Raw genomic sequence first — 21172 nt, 5'->3', positions numbered from 1 at the left:
AGTATAGAAGTGTATTTTGATTGGTTGTTCCAAGTCCGAATTCTGTAGGGGTCCAAGAGTTCTGGGCTGGGCAGAAGCCTGGATTAGTTGTGTATGGATGTTGCCAGGACTTATAACCAAAGAATGACATAAAGAGGCTGCAGTAAAGCATTTTTAAAGTAGAACAGTATGTCCAAATTCTGTTCTTCTGTATTCTTTAGGGAAGGATTATATTTAGTGAAAGATACCTTGGGCAGGTGCTGGCACTTGACTCCTCATGACATGTGATACAAAAAAGCTAATCTCATGAATTAATTTTCATTCCTTTGGAATCTTTCTAAACCAGGGCTGCTTGTGGCTGTAAGAAGAATGTGTAATGGGGTTAGCTGCCTTTAATGGCATCGTTATTCTGAAAGAAAACTCTTATTTCTGTGATGCTCTGTTTCTGTTTGCATCTTTATCCTATTTTTTACTAACAGCAACAACAAGAAATTAATCCTAAAAATCAATCCATATATTGGCCCAAAAGCAGCATCAAAAGCCAAAGGAAGGGCTTAAATATGGACACCAGAGAACCTTAACGAGGTGCTTGACAAGGTGTGACAGCTAATCAGATTTGTAGCAAGCAACAGATATGCAATGGAAGTAACAGGAATGTGACAGTCTTTCACAAATTAAAGTCTGGCTCCTCCTCAAGTGTTTTTGAAGGCCTACTTTAGACATTCCTCTTTTCTGGTACACTAAGTTTATCCCAAGCTAATTCACAGGTATTAGTACCTAATCTACTAGATTGTTTCACTGGTTAGAGACAAGAAGTGAATTGCAATATCACTTGACATCATGCACAATAGCAGCTATATCATGGCCACAAACTTCTACATTTGTTAAACATTGCATATCCAGCTGCAGGACCAAAAATGCATCTTCAGACATGAATTTTTCTTTGCTCAAAATCCAGCACATTACAGTTTCTCAGTAGTGGTTTGTTTTCCTACTCTGAAAGCACAAGCCCTATTAATAATCTGTGTTCATACAGCTACTGGCAAACCAGGAAAGTAAGTGATGTTGTGGCATGGTAGAAACAAGAGCTTTTAATCACACCAGCAGTGTTGTCTGGAGGGAAAAAGAGTAAGCCAGTGCTAGATGTGCAGAGGAAGTAGAGAGAGACTGGAGCAAGCTCATGGAGAGTTTTATAATCAAGAAGTTCCTTTTGCACTGGGTTCTGAAATTAATGAGCAGCCACTGGAGTTGCCTGACAATGGGGGTGATATGACAGTGTCCAGGGATCACAGAAGTTATTCTGAGCCAGACACATTGAATTGTTCATTGTTTTCTCCCACTGAACAGTCTTATAATTCAAGTACTTAATCATAAAGAACAATCAAGTTCTTTCTCACTGCCTTCAGCTTTTCTACCTTTCTCAGCTGGCTGATCATGTCTTGGATAATCAGACCCATCTCATCTCTGACATATACACCTGATGGTTCCCCTCTCCCTCTGTGCCTGCCTCTCCTTTGCACTATAGCTCTATCTCCTTATTCCATAGCTGTTATTTGCTGACTTCTTGCACAGTTTTCTTGCAATGATGGCATTGCTTACAGAAAAAAAGCAGGAAAACCTTATTTCTGTCACCTCCCATGCTATTGCAGCCTTACTTACACTGTTCTGTCCTCGTTCCTCTTTTGCACCTTGGAATGCTTTTTCATCTGTGACTCATTAGCTAGAGATGACCATTTGAAGCTCAAATATCAGGACAGTGCAGATTTCACTAATCACATTTCTGTTCATGGTCTTGGGTGCTTTTCAGATTGCATTTCCCTGCCACATCCCTCGTCATGGCTGCACTATTGATTTGACTGAAATTCTGCCTTATGCACGCAAATGAGATTTCCTTGAAGGATAATAATGAGAGTTTTGATCTCAAATTAGTCTGATTTGCAGCATTAACCATTGAGTATGTAACAATTACAGAATTGTACTTATCAGCTGGTAGTGCTGTCCGATTCCTAGACTCAGATATGTAAAATCATTTAAAATGGAGTGATGTAAAGTGAGTTGATAGTCATGATGAACTAAAAATATCTTGGAAAAAGAAACTTCAAATTTCAATTTTTCAAGGCTAATTATTTTTTACAGTAACCAAACAAACGCAAGATATTGAGATATTAAAATGGTTTTTTGTTTTTTAAAGATGAAAGAAAAATAAGATTAAAAAATTCAGAAGGCTTAGTAACATACAAGTCACCTCAACTTATCAACAAAAACAGAAGTGCATCTCTTTAGGGTTAAGGGGAAAAAAAAACCTATTTTGGCCCCACTGGGCATTAAAAATGATAAATCTTTGGCACAAGGAAAGATTTTTTAAATTAAATTAAATTTTCTTTACAACTTAAGGCTTTTTTGATTTATACTATCTAGCCCCAAGCAAGGGTCTTAATTATTTTTGATTTATTTCCTTCATTCCTGAGAAAGGTCTTTCAGCTTTTCTTTATTATTTCAGTTCTTCTTCTGTAGCCATATCTGTGTTTTCTAGCTATTTTTTTGCTGCTAAGTTTTCATCTTTTATTTCCCTCTTAGGTGAAATACTCTCATGAAAGCCTTCAGGTCTTGGACAAAACTCACCTTGCTTTCACAAATATAATGTAAGTTTGGTGTCTTTTGATTTTAATTTCAATTTATTAATTTGATTCCCCATAACTTCTGTTATGTTACTATAAATCAGATATCCTGTCCCACTCTATAAAGTTATAAGTTTCCTGAGCATCCATATGACCTCTTTTTACTCTCAGATGATATTTTTAGGTAAAACATTCTGTAAGAGCTTATGGACTTTTTACCTAGTGATAAAATGGGGTTCAGTCATATGTTTTCCCTTCTTTATGAGAATTTTTTTTTCACTTACTATGCGTATAAATGGAAAAACATGTCCTGGCACACTTTCAGGATAATGATAGGAAAATGTCCATGCCCAGCACAGCTCAGTAATTCGAGCATTCTCCAGGACTGCAAAATCCTCAGTCAGATAAAGCAGTTGCACCTTTGTCTATTCAGACTCATTCAGCTGTGGCTGTTGCTGTATAACAGGGAAAAGCTGTGTTTTCCAAGAAAGTCTGTAGGTGCTTTCTGAGCCCTGCCAGGGTGGAGGTTCTCTGCCTGGCAAGAGGATCCTCTCGGACTGAGGGGGGAGCAGTGCCTGGGGCTGCTCTACCCAAGCCTGACCAGGCAGCCCTGCCAAAATGGAGAATTGTGATGCTGAGTGCCTTACTAGGAAAAAGAAAGCACTGAGAGATTTTAGGGATTTCTCAGAGTTCACTGAGTGTGAGTTTGCTCTTTGATATAATATCAGGAGTTTGACTCGCTGCAGTGCCCTCCACGCTAACTGCAGCTCATGTTCAAATACGCAGCAGCTGCTTTCCATCCAAATCATCAGAAACATGAGTTTGCCTGCAATGGAGTTTGAGAAAGTCAGATTTGATATGACAGAGGCTTAGAGTGCGTAAAATTCACAGGCCAAAACCAACCACAGAATTCAATGCAGCAGTAATAGTGCACATTTAATGATTTTTTTGGTTTCAACAAAAACCCATGCATTGTGTGTTCAGAAACCTGTGGCCATAGCCAGTTGAGTACTTTCTGTGTATCAAACACTATAAGTGAATTTCTTTCCATGTGAAATTCAATGGTGACATTTTTTGATTGAAACAAATGCAAAATGGGAAATAATGATATTGCGATTTGCCCTTGCAAGATCAAGTAGAGCTTTTTCTTTGATGCAACTGAATATTTGGTTTCTGTTATAATGCCTTAATTGCTTTGAGATGTGTTTTAACATAAAATATCTATTTAATATGGAAAGAATTGTTCAGAAAGGAAAATGCACTTCCTTTCATATATTTCAGTGTTATAAAATAAATGCTAACAGTAAAAAATATTTTTTTCCTAAGGAATTTAGTTTATTTTTGCTTGGTTTAAAGTCAAAATATAAATGTAGGATCTAAAATTATCCAAATCTAGTTGATCACGTATAGTTGTATAGTTAATGATTAGGAGAATACTTTCTGAAGCAGAAGCCTGGTAAAGCATTGCAAAACATTTTGATTCCCATTGCAAATCCAAGACCTCAGTTAAGGCAAAACATCCATTGCCTTTGCTGAAAACAGCTGTAATCTAGAAGAAGGGTTATGCAGATTAATCTACTTGCAGATCTATCAAGGGAAAGTATCCAGTTACTAGTCTTCACAGGAAATCAGACAGCATTTTACAGCACTGTAAGTGCCTAAAAACACAAAGCAGCAAAAGAAGCAAAATTAAACTAAATTAATTAAAGGAGAACAGCCTTTTGCATGTTTTCAAAATTCCTGAAAATAGATTAGAAAATTTCACACCCAATTTCTTTCTTTATCTTTAAAGAAGATAAAACGGTCTGAAGTTAACTTCAAGTGTTAGAAAATTGTTGTAAAGAGAATGTTTTGATGAATGTTGTTCAAGACAAGAGTTCATAGATATGTATGCTCTTATAATATAACAGCAACATTAGTGAGGGGTAAAGACAGCAAAACTAAAATGCTAACACACATGAGACTGCTGGAAAAATTTAATCATTGCTGTAACATGACAGATCAAGGTGGGATTAGGAATTTCAGTTTTCATACTTTTTTTTTTGTTTGTGTTTTTTGTTTGCTTGTTTAATTCTTTCTCAGAAAAAAAAAGGTTTTAAAAAATTGGCTTTGTGCTATGAGAATTACAGGGACATATCTGTTCTGACATGAAGCAAGGCAGGAAGATGTAATCTTCTGTGTAGGACCGCTAATTCCAGCAGCCAGTGTCCATTGTCACCTCTATAACCAGGGTTTACAAATTCACCAATTATCAATTCACTCCTTACCAGTGCAGCTGAATTGTCAAAGGTCATTTGCACTGTGGAATAGTTGCAGTTCTGGGATAAATTGAGAAAAAAGCCAAAAGCTGTGAAATTATAGATGTTCTACAAGCCAAGACAAAGCCAGTATGATGGTTCCTTTGTGTGAAGACAGGGTTAATTCAGGAAATACTTTTGACAGTTGTAGAGATGTTTTTATTTTACTCTGATAAATTAATTATTAGTGACTCAGAGAGAAAGCAGAGAAATGCATTTGCCAGGATGATTCTTTCTTCCCTTCTGTTCATCCTTCTGCATTTTTCAACGTAGCCCTTCCTTTAGGGAGGACTAAATTCAGAATTCAGGGCTTCCAGGCCAAGAACCTTCATGCTTCTGCATGGAAAGAAAAAGTGTGGATAGGCAAGGGTTGCAATATCTGTGCATGAAAATAAAGGAACACAAGGCACTGAAGTTTAGTAGGGAAAGACACTGCTTTTACATAAGTAAAACCCTTTATGTTAATATAGCACATATCTACAACCATTCTAAATTCCCTTCCTGTCCAACCACCAGTGCAGAGTTGACTCAGTTTGCTCTTAGGATCCAGTTACAAAAAGGCTATAAAAATGCAGCTATTTGTCAAAACCAGACATAAAAATGGAAGGTAATAAATCAGAGAAGAGGGCTTTGAGTGGTCTAAATGCTGTTGTCTCCATTTCATCTCTGAATACCCTGGGTGTAAACATAGCACCCAGAACGGTTTTGTAACAGGCAATAAATAACATAGTACAATTGCTTCAATAATCAGATTCAAAGAGGAAGGGAATTATACACAGAAACTGAACCTAACATCCTTGAAGATGCTGGGACAAGACTTTTGTGCAGCACTGGGTGGGATCCAGGTGGACAGCTAGAGTGTGGCTGTGGAAAGGCTCACCCTCCCTCCCGCATCTCTGCTCTTTAATGTAGCAAACACAGCTATATATCAGCTGTATGTCTGGGGACAGAGGGAGTTTATCTCTTTATGCCCACCAGAGCATATCTATCTATGTGCACCTAACAGCTGTACGCAGGAATGGCATGTATCCAGGGTATTCCAGCACATTCCACCACATTTTTTATGCTTATATACATATGGGATTTTACTGTGGTCACTCATGCTAGCATATGGGCTTGTCAAGTGCTAAGTACAGGGCCTAGTAAAGCAGACATGGCTTGCTTAAGACCTCAGACTCAGAATGTATTGTCTTCTGCCAGACTAGACTTACAGGGGATTATATCTATGAAATAGAAAAATTCATAGGCAAATCAAATACAGCTGACAGGTGGGTAAGCTCTATGTTGATCTGGGTACTGATCAACATAGCATGGGAAAAGCTGGTCAGAAGTCAGGAAAATAGTAGGGTAATCAAAAGGTAGATATTGAGAGGACTCCGAGCTTACTTTAAGGTTATGCAGCCAAGAATACATAATTCATCCCATGTTCTTAAAGTAAGAATCTATCAGAGTGAGACATTTAGGCTAGTGGTTAAAGAAAATAAAAACTAGCCACCGGTGAGCAAGCTCATGTTTTATAGTAAAATGCATAAACAGAACCCCTTACACATTTCAGCATTTTTACTACAACTAAATACACAGTTCTTTTGAACATGGTGAGCTATCTACATTAAATTACCTTTAGCTTCATCTGATTGTAATTCAAAATGCCAAATCTTGCCTTAATATAACTGGCAGTTGGAATATCAAAAAATAATTTTTACTCAAACCAAAAGTGGAGTGCTGGTTCCCGAGCGTATTTTGTAAGTCTTGAACTTGTCAGGGTTGGCAAGATGATACTTTCTTAATTCAGGAGAACTAAATGGACCCAGAAAGCTCAACAGTAATAACAGTTTTTTTTGCTATGTAATATTAAGCAGTTAAAATTGGTTCAAGATTTTAGTTTGGGGCTTCTTACTTACTGCTATGGAAAACATAAGCAAAAGAAGCCCAAGCCCAAAACTGAAAAAAATAATGTGCAGCAAGAAAAAAAGAGGAAAAAAAGGAAATGTAGAATTATGCAAAGCAAATTCAAGCCTCTTGCCTCAGAGAGGTTACTTGATAAAGTTCTATCTTTCCTAAACAACCAATATGAGCAGGAAAGAAGAGGTTAATTTTTAACCCTGCAACAACTGCGAGCACAGCATTACTTTTCTAATTTTGACAAAATAGACAACCAGAAAGAGAAGTGTAGGTAGTATAATAAATCATTAGATAAACTTATCTCTAAATATCAGAATTTAAGATGGTTTATCAGTCACAGGTAGATACTTAGAACTGACAAGTTGCCTCTCATAGCTATTCCCCTAGGACCTGGTGCACTTCTTTTGTCTAATGCATTTTTTTGGCTGGTCTGGTTGCCCCTTCTTTGACTCATCATTCTCAGGCATTACAGAGGCAGACAGTTTGCCTGCTCATATGCAGGAATAATTTTGAAGACAAGAGTGAAAAATGGAAGAAGAAAGGAAATATGTACAGAGGAAAGTCACAGAAAAGGGGATCAAGGGTGAGGGAATGCTTGCTGGTTTGGTAACAAAGGTCAAAAACATTCTGTTGCTCTGTGCATCCTAAAGATCACCAAAACAGGGCAGCCTTTGCTAACAAACAGTAAACTAACTTCCTCCATGAGATTGTCAGGAGTGATTTCACTTGGTTTGGCCTCAAAAGGGTAGATGGGTAGAATGGACAGTTTTCCCACTCTCTGCTCACTAAGCTAACATTTTAAAACAGATTTCTGATCTATCCCTTTCTACTGTACCTGGGATGATCTCAATTGATGTGGTAAGAATAAGTTGCTCAGGTTGAATCCAATGGTCTTCTATTTTTTATATTTTTGGTGGCATTCATTTCTTTGCAAACTACTGTAGCACTTATAAAAGTTTCAGCTGCTTCCTACAGAAAGGTTCAGCATCAGTAACTTTTAAAAAAAGTAGTAGGATGTTACGGTATAATTACTTGAATAGGTATGTTTGACTGGGCAGGTTGGGATCTGACTGTACCGAAGCTTCATGAATGAAATGAGGTCACACTTGCCCTGATGACTTGCATTCAGAACTCTGAATTACATATCTTCAGGTAGAGAAGAAGAAAAAAGGTAGAAAACAGTTCTGCCGATTGATTTTTTGCTATCTAGTCATCTTTCCTTATATCCACATTGGAAATCAACCTAAGAATCTCTAGAGAGCCAAGAAAAATGTTATTCACCCTCTTGCTCAAGCCCAGAAATTGCTTGGCCTAGTGAGTGACATATTATCCAAGTTAAAGTTAGCATAATGTATAAATAATAGATTTTTCTCCATTAATTACTGCAATTTCTGAAAAGAAAAAAAAAATGTATCTGCTTCAGGTGCTACAGTGTCTCTTTGTCCTTTCTGAAGCCTTTTTGGTGGCCTAGCAGGCTTTTTTCCTCTGAAAACATAAATTTTTTCCTAAATTAGAGTTTTGTGTGCTCTTCAGTGAAAAGTCATTTGAAACCTATTGAATACTTTATGTATTAAAGGAAGAAAATATATTTTGTCTTATCAAAAGTATAAAAAATAGTTCTAGAGTAATTACTTAATATTCACTTTGGAGATATTAATTCTGCCTCTATGAAACAAAGGAAGGAATACAAAAGTTTTATATTTTGTTCTTTCTTTTAACCTTTAAATATTGCATGATTTGTGTCAATATTTATCTCTTTTTGCTTAAAGCAGATTGAAAATCTAATTTCTTTATCTGTCTTTCTGGGTCTTTTTTTTTTTTTACCTCTAGCTGTGAGAATTACTCAGCTACTGAGTTGTGGTAGCACAATTTCTTCTATTAATGTTAGAGTTAGCTCTGTAATTATTAGCCTGATTTTTGACCTATTTATTATGTTTAAAATCTGCAAGGCAAAACCCTTCTGGCCATGGCTCTTACCAGGACAAATCCTCCAGGAGCCAAAAGTTAATTGGGCTAAACTTTTTAGATGAAGAAAAGAAAGGGAAAAGAAGAATAAAAAAGCAACAAGCTTATTCTGAAAAGTCTAATTTTTTATTGTATTGTATTCTTTGACATTTGTATGGAAGTGTGAGGGCAGACTTCTGAAACTGCTGAAAAATCCCAGCATCTGAAATTCGAAGTAGGCATAGTTTTGGAGGCCATCTCCTTGAGTACCAGACAGGGAGCTATGAGGATATTGGAAATGTGGTAGATTCTAAAATGACATAAATGTTTACCTGAGAATAAATACCTATATGTAAAAGGAGCATAATATTTTCTCAGTAATAACAATAATTTTTAACAATGTTAAAGGCAGAATAACTTCTGAGGTTGCAAAAAATGGTAATTTTATGTATTACTCCAAAAATCTTACAAGAATTCATCCTTTTTTACACAAAACAATAAACAATTAATTTTAAAAAAAACCCAAAAAATGAGAATTCACAGATGCAAAAACAAGAATTCTTCTTTCCCCAAATAACTTAATGCTAACCTCAACTCAATATGTTTCTTTTAATTATTGATCAACTAGCCTTTTACACTCAGCTGGCATAACTCCTCTCACTGTCTGCTATCTCTACAAAATCCCAATTCTCTGAAAATCCATATACATTATCTGCTAGGCACTAATTTGATGTGAATAGCAACAGAAGAGCTTTCTTAACTCCAAATCAATCCACCAAATATTAATCACAGGAAAATTACTGATGCCTCTTTTGTTTTTATTTCTCTCACCTTCCAGACCCAGCCCTGTCTCTGTTCCACCATTTAGCCCATTTTCTCATTAATTCTTCAATGCAAACAGTGTTTACAATGCCCAGCAATTCTAACCTGGTTCCTCTGAACCATTTGACATGGCTCAGACAGCTTACCAAAGAATTCAGCCTATGGCTGCATGAACTCTTGAAGGAATCAGAAACTATACTATATGGATAAGCATTATATACAAGTACTTGTTGTCATGGTTACACAGATAGGCTCACTTCTGAGTTTTCCCTGTTCCTTCTGAATAGGAAATAGAGATCCAGGGAGACTCTCAAGCCCCACTCAACAGACATTCGTGCAATTTAAAATGTGTACGTGTCTGAGAAAAAGGAAAAAAAGAGTGGGTGGGCTGTAATCCATCTACTTCATCTTTTAAAATATTTATAGATAGCACAGTGTAAGTCAACAAAAATAAAAGGAGCCTGTACAGGTTTCACTGCATTTTTCAGAGCCAAAATAGTGTTTTGCTGTCAGGGAAATCAAAATAAAGTAGTTAAACAAAGTATTGCAAAGAGTAAATAGACCTGAGAACCTGTCAATGCATTATTTTAGTAGACATTTTAAGTAACCAGATCTTTTTTTGAGAAATCCATGAGAAAAAATTGTATCTATGGCTCGAAGCAGAAAATAATAAAGGATAGACAAAATATATATGTTGTTGTCCTTGACAAACATGTGCCCTGCACAAGTCTATAACTCAACATAACTATTGAGTGCTTTAAGCCTTAAGCTTAAGTTGTGTGATAGCAATTTCAAAACAGATAATGCAACTTCTGAGTGAGAAATTACACTCTATTGACTGAGACATGAAGCAGGCATTTAATGCATGGTTATCTCCTTAGCTGAGATTAAATTGTTTGCTTAACTTCCTAGATGCTGACATAAATATTTAAATTACTTCACTGTTTACATGTTTGCAGGTTATTGACCTTTAGCCTCCAACCACATCTGAGTGTCTGGGCCAAGAATCTTTATAAAATCTGGTATCTAGTCAGCAGGCAACTATGACTCACTATTTATGGGGATTCAGGTATTCTCTTACAATAGGCTAATTATTGTATCCCCTCTGTCAACCAGATGTTCTCACAGGGACTCACTGGTTCACACATGCACTGCTTTTTTCTTAAGGACAAGTACCTGATGGTGAAGATAATAACTGAGGAACCAAGACCTGCCCCAGCAAAACACCTAACCATGCAATGAAGTGTAAGTAAATAAGGAGTCCTCTTTAATCACAAAGGTCTCTATTATGCAGAAGTACACAATCAAAATTAAAATGATCTGGTGACCTGTTGCATTAATTGACATGTATAATACCTTCATGTTTTATCAAGCGTTATGGTATTACGTGTTCCTATTTTCTAGTGAAATTACACTTTTCTAAAATGCTTTTCAATGAAACCAATATGCAAATTATTTTTTTGTATTAATATTAATATTAATATAATCTGAATTTGCTGATTTAATTTTGTTTCCAAGGAAACTTCCTGGGAATTTTTCCCATAGTTTTACATTTTTTAAAATTAATTTTCTTGTCCCTTATTTGGGGCAAAGGTTTATGTATATTTTTCAACAGGAAAGTTTTTTCCCCAAATAAAGTTGGTATAAAGTTTCAGCTCCCTGGTTAGCCCTCCATAACATTATTTCTTTGGCTTTGTTTCTCTACCCTTCATACTAGTTTGATATTTATTGGTTTTACTCCTTTCTTTAGCTTTCTTGCTTTGTGATAAGTTAGCCAGCTCTTTCTGGTCTCATTCCTTTTAGCTGTGAGTATGGTAGGTCTGCACATACTGAGGTAACTTTTGTTGTTACACAAAAGTCTGTTAAAAATTTAAAACCAAAGGAAAACAGCTAGCATGTAAACTCCAAAAAGCCAGCCAAATAGATTTTTTGAAAGTGAGGCAACGACAAATCACTTAGCTATCCATGCCAGCACAGACCAAGTAATGGCATTAAGTAATTGAACACTACACAGGTTCACTGTGAGGATGCTCTGGGTTAAAACATTAGTAGGAATGTGATGCTGTCTGGTGAACTGAAGTGGGAGCGTTTTGCTTTTACTCACATTCTCCAGGCTTTAGGCAGCAGAATTCTATGGGCATGATAGCTGAGAAAAAGTTGAACATTGGATAATAGAAAGTCACAGTGGTACAGGGAACTCCAGAGCCTGTGCTTTCAAACTCAACTTCCTTTTGTGAAATATGCCTTTTAGTTTGTTTTGAATGTTTATGGTGCCTTTTATGCACTGTCTGCAGGCTATTTTAAAATATAATATTGTGACCTTGTTGACCCTCTAGGTGATTATTCTGCTTTGGTTTGCACACTTTTCCTTCTGTCTCTTTTAACTCTTCCCTCGCCTATTTTTTATATTTTTTATCTATTTCCTGAAATTCTTCTCTCATTCTATAAATAAAAGGTTTCCATCTGATGCCTTCTGCTTCACCATGCACTCAAACAATTCTTCAATTGTAATCTCGTGCCTATAGTCTGGCAGATGGGAGTTATTCTAAAATTTGTTAGATATTTGTAATTGATTTTTTTTCTTTTCCTGTAGATACATTTTCTTCATAATGAAAAATAAAATACAGACCAATTCCTCAGATAAGCGCATTTCAAAATCATGTAAGTTTTGGGATTTATCTTATTTACTTGAATGGAGCTAGAATAACCAAAAAGGCTTGAAGAATCAGAATTGTTTTTTTGGTTTTTTTTTAATTCAAAAGAAAAAAAAAGTCAGGAGGACAATGTGGGAAAGTTCTCTTTGTTGCTCTTCAGGAATGTTGTCCTGTTGGTAAAGCAGTGTGGTAGGTTACCATGGCTGGATGCCAGGTGCCCACCAAGCTGTTTTATCTCTCCCCATCCCTTCTGGACAGGAGAGAAAAAATAAGATGGAAAAGCAATTTACAGGTTGAGATTATGCCGTTTACTACAGCATAAGCAAAAGTTTGGGTGCAAACAAAAAACCAAACAGGTTTATTCTCTACTTCCCATCAGCAAGCAATGTTCAGCTTCTTCCTGGGAAGCAGAGCTACAGCACACGTTGATGTTGCTCTGGAATGTCTTAGATTCTCTGTTAAGGTGTGGAATTGCCTTTCTGTTTCGTGCAAGTCTGGCCCACCTGCTCACCTCCATATCTCCAGGACATGTCAGTGTGGTGCTCCACTAAGAGACCACTCCAAAGCACTGTGTTTTTTCCGCACCATGCTTCTCACACAGTAATCCAGACCACTTTTGAGCAAGGTTAGGAAAAAGGAAAGGGGTATTTAGGAGAGGTCTCAGTACCCACTTAGAGTCAGCTCCCATACCCCTCTGTTGAATTCAGTTGGTGTAGGCAGATCACTGTGTTATGTCCACAACATTGAGCTCATTTGTGGATATCATTTTATGAGAAAGATGTTGACAAATTAGAGGAAAGGACAAAATTAGAGGAAAGGACAGTTGCATTAATTGAGGTTGCTCAAGTTGAAAGAAAGTAATTATTTATGGTAGTAAATGGTGTAATAATTATGAAAAATTGAATAAAATTAAGATAAAAAATATTTAAATAGAATATTAGAAAGTGTTCTCTGACAGTGAGATATATGAAGCTGCAGTTTCTAAAGAGAGGTGGTGAGACTCTCATTGCCTGAAGCACTTGAAATTATACAGGAACAGAAATGTTGAAAATCCTGGGAAGTGTCTGTGCCTGAACTGGCATGAGAACTGAGTGACCTTTTCCTTCTTTTATTCTGTGAATATTAAAAGTGGGACTTTTAAAAGACTTAAATATCCATGTCAAAAATTATACCTACCTTTTCTGGTATTTTCAAGTATTTTCTTTCTTTCTTTTTTTTCCTTAATTAGTATGGAAATGTCACTGAATACATTAAATGACACACTCTTTATCTCACTAAATTCCTTCTTCTCCTTGTTAATATTACATCTAGCTTATAGTGACCATTAATTGATTTTTCTTTATCTTTCATAATTTTCCTTTCACATGCATTTCCGTTAGCGCTTCCATCTCAGAATATTTTCAGTTTTGGTGGTTTTCCATCTAATGAAAATTACTCTGAGAACTTCACTACTGTGGATAACACTGTTGAGGCGACTGGTCTGGTAAATAATTTATATCACAAGGATTTAATTGTTTAGTTCTAGACCTACATGTGATTCTAAATTTTTTCAAAGATTTTGTTTATTCTCTTGTTTTGGTTTGTTTCCTTCAGATGAAAATGTAGCCTATATATTCTGCAATATATATGATATGAAAATAAATTTATATCAAGTATATCTTTTATGCTGCTCAAAATTTAAATTTCCTGTAGAAACAGCATTTCCAGTGCAGGCTTGGAAAAAATACCTGCAGATATGTTACTGCTTATCAGAGCCTCAATGAAAGATCCAGCACAACAAATTTATTGGCATTAAACTCTTTACTAGAAAGACATCCATAAGTGCTCAGTTCAATCCTTTGGATCTGCAGATACAGTTTTCCTGTTCTAAATCACTCCATTTCAGTTCTGGGCTTTTAAATGATCAGTAAGCATCCCTCCTGTTTCCTCTGATGACTCTGCCAAAGCACATGCACTTTCAGCTCCTCCTCTGTCTCTGCAGGCTGGTTTGTTTTTTTTTTTCCCCTGGGAACTGTCTGAAGCAGTTGGCCTGTACTTGTAAATTCAATGTCAGGTTTCCCATAATTTTTTGTGGTTTCTGTCCTTTAACAAGTTCGGTGACTTTTAAAAAAAAAAAAAAAATTTCCTTTGACTGCTACAAACTTCATCTTTTCCAAAACTTATTTTTTCTACACCCTTGTACTTACCTGGCATACTTGGTGAGATGGGCTAAACCCATCTCTGCAAAGCATCAGTTTCCCCTTAGCGACCTGCCTGCTGCTGACTTACCTAGTAGTGACAGCGTCCTCAGGACTCTCCTGTCTTTAAAAGGTGTGTGAGATGTTAAAAAGAAAAGCTGTCCCATTTGCATCCTGATAGTCTTGTATTGCCAAACATTTGGTTTTTTGAATATTTCCCTGAGCAAGCAGCACTGGACATTTTGTCCTTTCTAATCACCTTTCTTTGTCTCTTGCCATGGATACAGTCCAGTGTAGTCCTTTCTGTCTCAGAGTCCCTCCCAAATTCTGGCTTTTACCACAAAATATGCAGATTTTTTTGGAAATAAATACTGAAGTAATTGTCTTTTTAACACAAATGTCCTTTTTTGAATCAGTTTGGTTTCTTTTTGTGTTGGCCATGGTGAGTCTTCATATTGTGCTGTCTTTGTGATAGTTCATGCAGGACTTCTAAGAACTTGTCCTGAGTCTTTCATGGCACCACTCCTCCAGACTTTTTCTTTTTTTAAAAAAATATGATTTCCTAATGAAGCATCTATAACCCCTTCATTCCTCCTTTGTGCCGCTTCATCATTATCATTAATGTTCTTCGGTGGTCATTTTTTTCCAAAATATCACTGAAAAAGAAATCAAATCACCTTTATACTTCATTTTCACAGGAAGCACAGCATTTTCCAGGCCATTAACACAGAAGCCCATTGTTAATTTCCTCTGCCTGATTTAACTGAAAACTACTAAAACATTAAGTTACTTCAGAAGCAGCTTCTTTCAGAAATATATTGCTTGTTTTTGTCACTCTATTCATTGCAATTGCAGGATAAAGCAAAATTAAACCCTTTTTTCCGGTTGTACTCAACATTCCCCTGCTGCCCATAGTAAAACACAACTGATCAGCCCTTTCTTCTGTATTGTCTCCTTAACTTCTCTGTGTGGTAGTTTTCCCTAATCTACATTCCTTCTCCTGGGGTCCTGTATTGCTTAACACAGTTTGGATTGATGTGCTATGGATGAGATGGTTTTTCTGACATTACTGCCACATTCATAATGATGGAATGAATGATTTGCACCTCCTCAGACAATCAGTTCATAAAAATACTAACGTTGCTACTTCAGACTGGTATCTAGTGAGGCAAAAGACCAAAGAATCTGTTTCCAGGAATAAATATGGCCATGAATTTGTCTGGAGTTGCTAAAGTCAGTGAGAGAAGGAAGGTTCTGAAATTAAGATATTTATTAGGCAGATCCAAAAGTCCTAGGAAAGGATCAAGGTGACGCTGTGGCGCTGCTTAAGGAATGTGACAGAACCCTATGGATGGGAATACTAAGTGAAGCCCATCCCATCCTATCACTTAATGTCTACTGCTCCTAAAATGAATCACAGAATCATAGAATGACTTGGGATGGAAGGGACCTTAAAGGTTGTCAAGTCCAATCCCCCAAGGACCAGTCTGACCTTGAACATTTCCGGGAATGGGGCATCTACAGCCTCTGAGCTTCTTCTAGTGTTTCACCAACACTTACAGAGTTGCATTTCTCCAATTGAATCTGATTGTTTTTATTGATTTTCATCATTTTGGAAATGAAATTTATACTGATGCTTAAGCAGAAATAATTTGAGTCATAACATAATACTTGAGGTGTGAGTTCTGCAAAATATTGAGTATTATCCAGCAACAATTATATAGTGTCATTGATCTTGTAAGAAAATCCTTTCAGACTTTCTGGGGAATGGGAATTTTGTATCTTGTGAAATTCTATAAAATTTCAGTTGACTTTATTGTGTTGACAAATATATCTTTACAGTAAAGGGAAATACTACTTAAGTTCACCTCATTTTAACTTATCTTTCCAGAAAAAAGTTTTAATTCAACCCCTGTTTAGCCAACCTTATATGAATGTGTCTTGGCTGGGGACTTTTATGTGCTTCAGACATCCTTTGTTATATAAGGAAAACATACATGATACCTTTGGTGACAGTACTCATTATACCTTTTATCAGATACACAAGATTAAGCAAAGAAAGGAGGTCATCACAGTTTTTCTGGCTGTTTTTTATATTAGCTGCAGTCATTTCCTAACAAATTAAGTGGATGTAGATTTTAAAATCCTTCTAGACAGCTACAGTAGGTATTGTCAATCTGCAATCCAGAAAAAAATATTGTGGTACTTAAAGCCATGTCACTGTTCCAGCTGATCAGTTTAACCTGAAATTCATGCTATAGCACAGAGCAAAGTAAAATATCTGCACTGGCTCTGAAGTAAAAGGAATCTGACTCCATCAGTTTGGGTTCACACACGATAAATCCACTACCCTGACCAAATACTTTTTCAAGATTCTTTGAAACATAATGAAATCTGATTTGAAAAAAAAAGAGTTTTATCCTTCTGAAGCGCTAAATATGAACTTACTTTTGGGGATTTTTTTGGCTCTGACTGCAATAAAAGAAACTTGCTATGTATGCTACAAGGCATTTACCTTGTATGTAATCTAAAACCCATAGGAATCAGTACAGGCAAAACTTTCCTCCTTTTCAGAAATTAATGATTTTGTTTTCAGGCTTTTGGATTCCAGAGGAAGTCTTGTTTCAGAGACATAATCCTGTAAGTCCCAGGAAAATAATCTGGGAATTCTTAGGGTATAGCAGGGATAAGGGGACAGTTATTTTTCAGTGAAAAGTTGAGAAAAGCACAGGTTGAAAAAAGCACCAAGATCTGAAGCAGGTACCACTTGTCCAATTCTGTAGTGCAGTAAATAGTATGCTGTCCCCTTTGTCTTTCCTGCTCTTTGTTATGACATTATTCTTCCTAGAATAGCATTAGATCATTTTTTAAGACATAGTAACATTTTCATCAGGAAGCTACATGATTCTTAGGTGGCTTAAGATATAGTACTACTTTCAACCTGAAGAGGTAGAGCTATTTTCCTCTGTTGAGGGAAAAGCTGATACAGAGTGTATTTAACATGATGGGTGAGAAGTACAAGTAGCAATGGTCACTTATAAAAGGTACAGTAAGAAATCTGTATTAAAAATGGTGCAAAAAATGAACAAGTATTGAAAAGAAATACAGAATGAATACTGTTTCCCATAAATTTGCTTATAGTATATATTGATTATTCAGTATTGCTTTTTTATATTAAGCAGGAATTTGTTGTTGCTATTGTTTGACATCTGTTGTATTTCATCCTGAGCTAATTATTGCAAAAGTTTCATCAGAGTGAAAAAAAGCCCACCATCTCTCTCTTTGGCACAGCACTACCAGCAGTCAGTCAGGTATACAAGAAACTAGGCTCAAATATGTTGTCACCTAAGCTACCTATGGAAAAAATGACAAGAAAAGGACATTTGTACACAACCACGTTTTAAATGTTTTGACTTACAAGCATCTGCTATTCTTGTTTGTGAGTGCTTTACCATGCATCTGGACCTTGACATCTAGGACTTTATTGAAAAACTTGAATTTTCATCTCTTATCACCTTTATTGTGGAGAACTACACAGGGTAACTCTTCTAATTCTTAAAATGAAACCCTCCCAACAGAAGAAATGCCTGGTGTTTTGGAAGCCAGAAATCATCAGTGTAGAAAAGAGTCCTTTAAAAAGTTCAGCATAGGAGAATGTTCTACTTAAAGTGTGCTGCTGATAAAAGAACTCTCTATCTCTAGAGATACAAAGCAGAAAAAATGATGTTGTACATCAGAGAGATAAAAGATCACTGTGCTGAAAGTAATCATCAAACTATGACTTTTTAAAGCTTGAAACTGCATTTTTCTAAAGTTTCCACTGTTTCTTCATTCTTTCCACATTTTCACAAAATAATACTGTTTCTTTAGAAACTATTGAAAATATCTGGAGAATATAAAAATATAAGTTTTTAAGGGACACATAAGAAACTCTATCTGAAAGGTTTTTTCATTTAAAGTAAAATTCTCTAAACAATCAGTCCATTAAACGAGCAATATTTTCCACTTTCCAGAGATAAAAAGAGATTTGTTTTAATATGCTGACTGTATGAAAAGACAAACTTAAAGACTGCAGAACAGTCTCCCAGGCATACAATTAATCGGAAAGAAAATTCTAGTTAGTGTCTTGATATAAATAAAAGATACCATTAATTTGTTGTTCAAATTACTGAAAACGTCCCTGCCAGGAGCAGTCTGAATAAATCCAGGTTTGACTGATAGGGCATTAATGGCAAGCACTCAGACACTTAAATCAAAGGCTTATTATTCTTTGTAATACTTTTCCTGTACTCAGCTTATTTTCACATTCAACTCCTGACCAAGATTTTCCTTTTATTGGCCAACTTTATATTGATAGACTATATTTAGCATAATCATACCTTTTCGGCTTAAATTATTTATATAATAGCCTCTTTCAAGGCAGAACAGTAGACAAAGATACTACTCCTAAAAGATAACACTGTTAATTGTGTCAATATTTATTAAAATACTAACATTCCTTCTGTAAAGAGAATTAGTGGTCAGCCTGGCCCTGTTTTCTCTGAAGAATCTGGTCACAAACATTTCAAGGTATTGGATAACTCTCATGGTTCTACTGTTCCAGCAGGATATCCTCAAAAAGACTTCACTGTGAAACATCCTCCTCCTCTTCCTATGGTGTGCAAGGAAACACACCTTACACATGTTTTCTGCTGAGTGGAATGTCTCAGGGCCACACAGACCCCTGTAAGATTTCACAAGGTAGAAGATTGCACCAGCAAGCACCTAGATAAAACCTATCAGTATTGGCTCTGCTACGTCTATGTGCATAGAGGCTGGGTAGTCACATATTCTGTGCACAAGTGTCTTGGTTTATAATGAATTCATCAGTGGCAAATCTTAGTCTTGGAATCTGAAACTCCTTAAAAAAGAGCCTTGAGTCATTTCCCCAGGTTTCACAACAAATCCTATTTTGTTTTCAATGGGGGTGAATAATACAAGCAGTGAAATCCGACTGTAAGGTACTCAATCTGAATTTACTGTATAGTACAGAAGTAATATAAACCACCATTATCTTGAGAAATACAGTGACTGCTTCTGCAAATTGTGCTGCAAAAATAGAAGTTTCTGTGCTGAGGACTGAAGTGTGAAAGCAGCAATAGAATTCAGAAGGTATATGATTTATTTCTCAAGAGTTATGATGGCATTATATCATACTTGTTATTTTTTGGCACAGACAGCATTGTGCTGCTGCACTGCTTGTCTGGGCTTGAGTTGCATCCCTTTCTGTCTGTTTAGCTCAGCATCTTAGTAATATGAGTAATAAGTGCAAAAGATTTTCTGAAGCAACTACATCTCTGTTTCATATCTATACTTGGTTGAACACTTTACTCTTATTCCTTGTTTCTCACAAACTCATTCCAAGCACATCAGTGAAGCATAGTGGCAGCACTTGAGTTTACAAGAAACCATTTACCTGGTAGGAGGGAACAAAATTCCCATCCAAGAATTACTGCTCAGCCCAGAATATTGAACCAGTTCTTAATGCAAAGTCAAACTAGGCACGTCCTTAGCATCAATGGTGCATTAAAAAGAATCTCTTCATCCCTGCAACCAAGCCTGGAAAAACCATCTAAAATAGTATGCATGCATTGAATTTTCAGTACAATTAACACTTTGAAAAATGACGAGACTGCTAAGGAGATAAAGAGGACTCATAATGTTAGATAGAGCTATTTAAATAATGTGTTGGGAAATGTTAAATTTCAGCTTTGTTCTTGTTTACATATAATCAGTAAATAGATGCAAATTTTAGAGAGTTTGTCTTGCTGAGTATTTTAAGAGAATATTTTTTACCCTACAGATTCTTTTGATCAAGAGCTGAGATACTTCAAAGAGAGATGTATTATGGAATCACGGAGAAAGTAAGTAGCTGCCTGCCTGACTATTTTTTATAGCCAGTAGTGTCTAGAATTCATTATGTGTTTTGTGCAATTAGTCACACAATATTGGTTCTGTGTCTAAACATTATGCAAATACATGTGAGGACTGCAGGAAAGAGTCTTTCATACCTGTACACCCTAATAGCTAAGAGCAGTTCAGTGTTTCAGAGAGAGCAGAAGTGAATTCCACTGTACACTTTTTAACCTTTCCTCATTTTCTTTATTTTGGTTTGTTTGCTTATTTTTCTTCCTAAGGATAACATAGTATAAATTTATATATGATGATTTGGGATGTAAAAGCCTAATTCCCTTTCCATTCTAGGAATAAAAATATATAAATTATCTTGTCTGAGCTGAATGTTTACAAAATATACACTCCTTTTGCTCTTGTCACAATCACCTAGACTAATTGTATTCATATGAACACAGCACTAATTGCCAAGGATTTACTCACTGGCCTTTGTCTCTCTTATCAGATTAATTGCCTGAATGCCAGGGTTCCTGTTGGAGTGTTTAGAGTGCTGCTGTGTCTATATGCTGAACATTGTTTCATCTGCTCCCCTAATATACAAACTGGAGCTGTTGCTGTCCTTAATATCATTCTGATTAGGTTGCTTTTACCATTCATTCCCCTGATGGTCATGATGCAGTGAATATTCTGATATATTACAATACAGCATTCAGAATTATTTTTGCTCATGTGCCATTTTTCAGTGTAAGTAGTAAGAGAAGTATTTTTACAAACACAGTGCAACTTTTGGACCTTCCTATAATTTATTGCAGATAATAAATCGGTGATAAATTTGGGGAAAACCTAAGGTCTTGATGAAGGACTTTGGCATCTGGTAAAAAAACAAT

This window comes from Camarhynchus parvulus, chromosome 4 (assembly GCF_901933205.1).
Source record: "Camarhynchus parvulus chromosome 4, STF_HiC, whole genome shotgun sequence".
NCBI lineage: Eukaryota > Metazoa > Chordata > Aves > Passeriformes > Thraupidae > Camarhynchus > Camarhynchus parvulus.
This window is presented reverse-complemented; position numbering follows the sequence as displayed.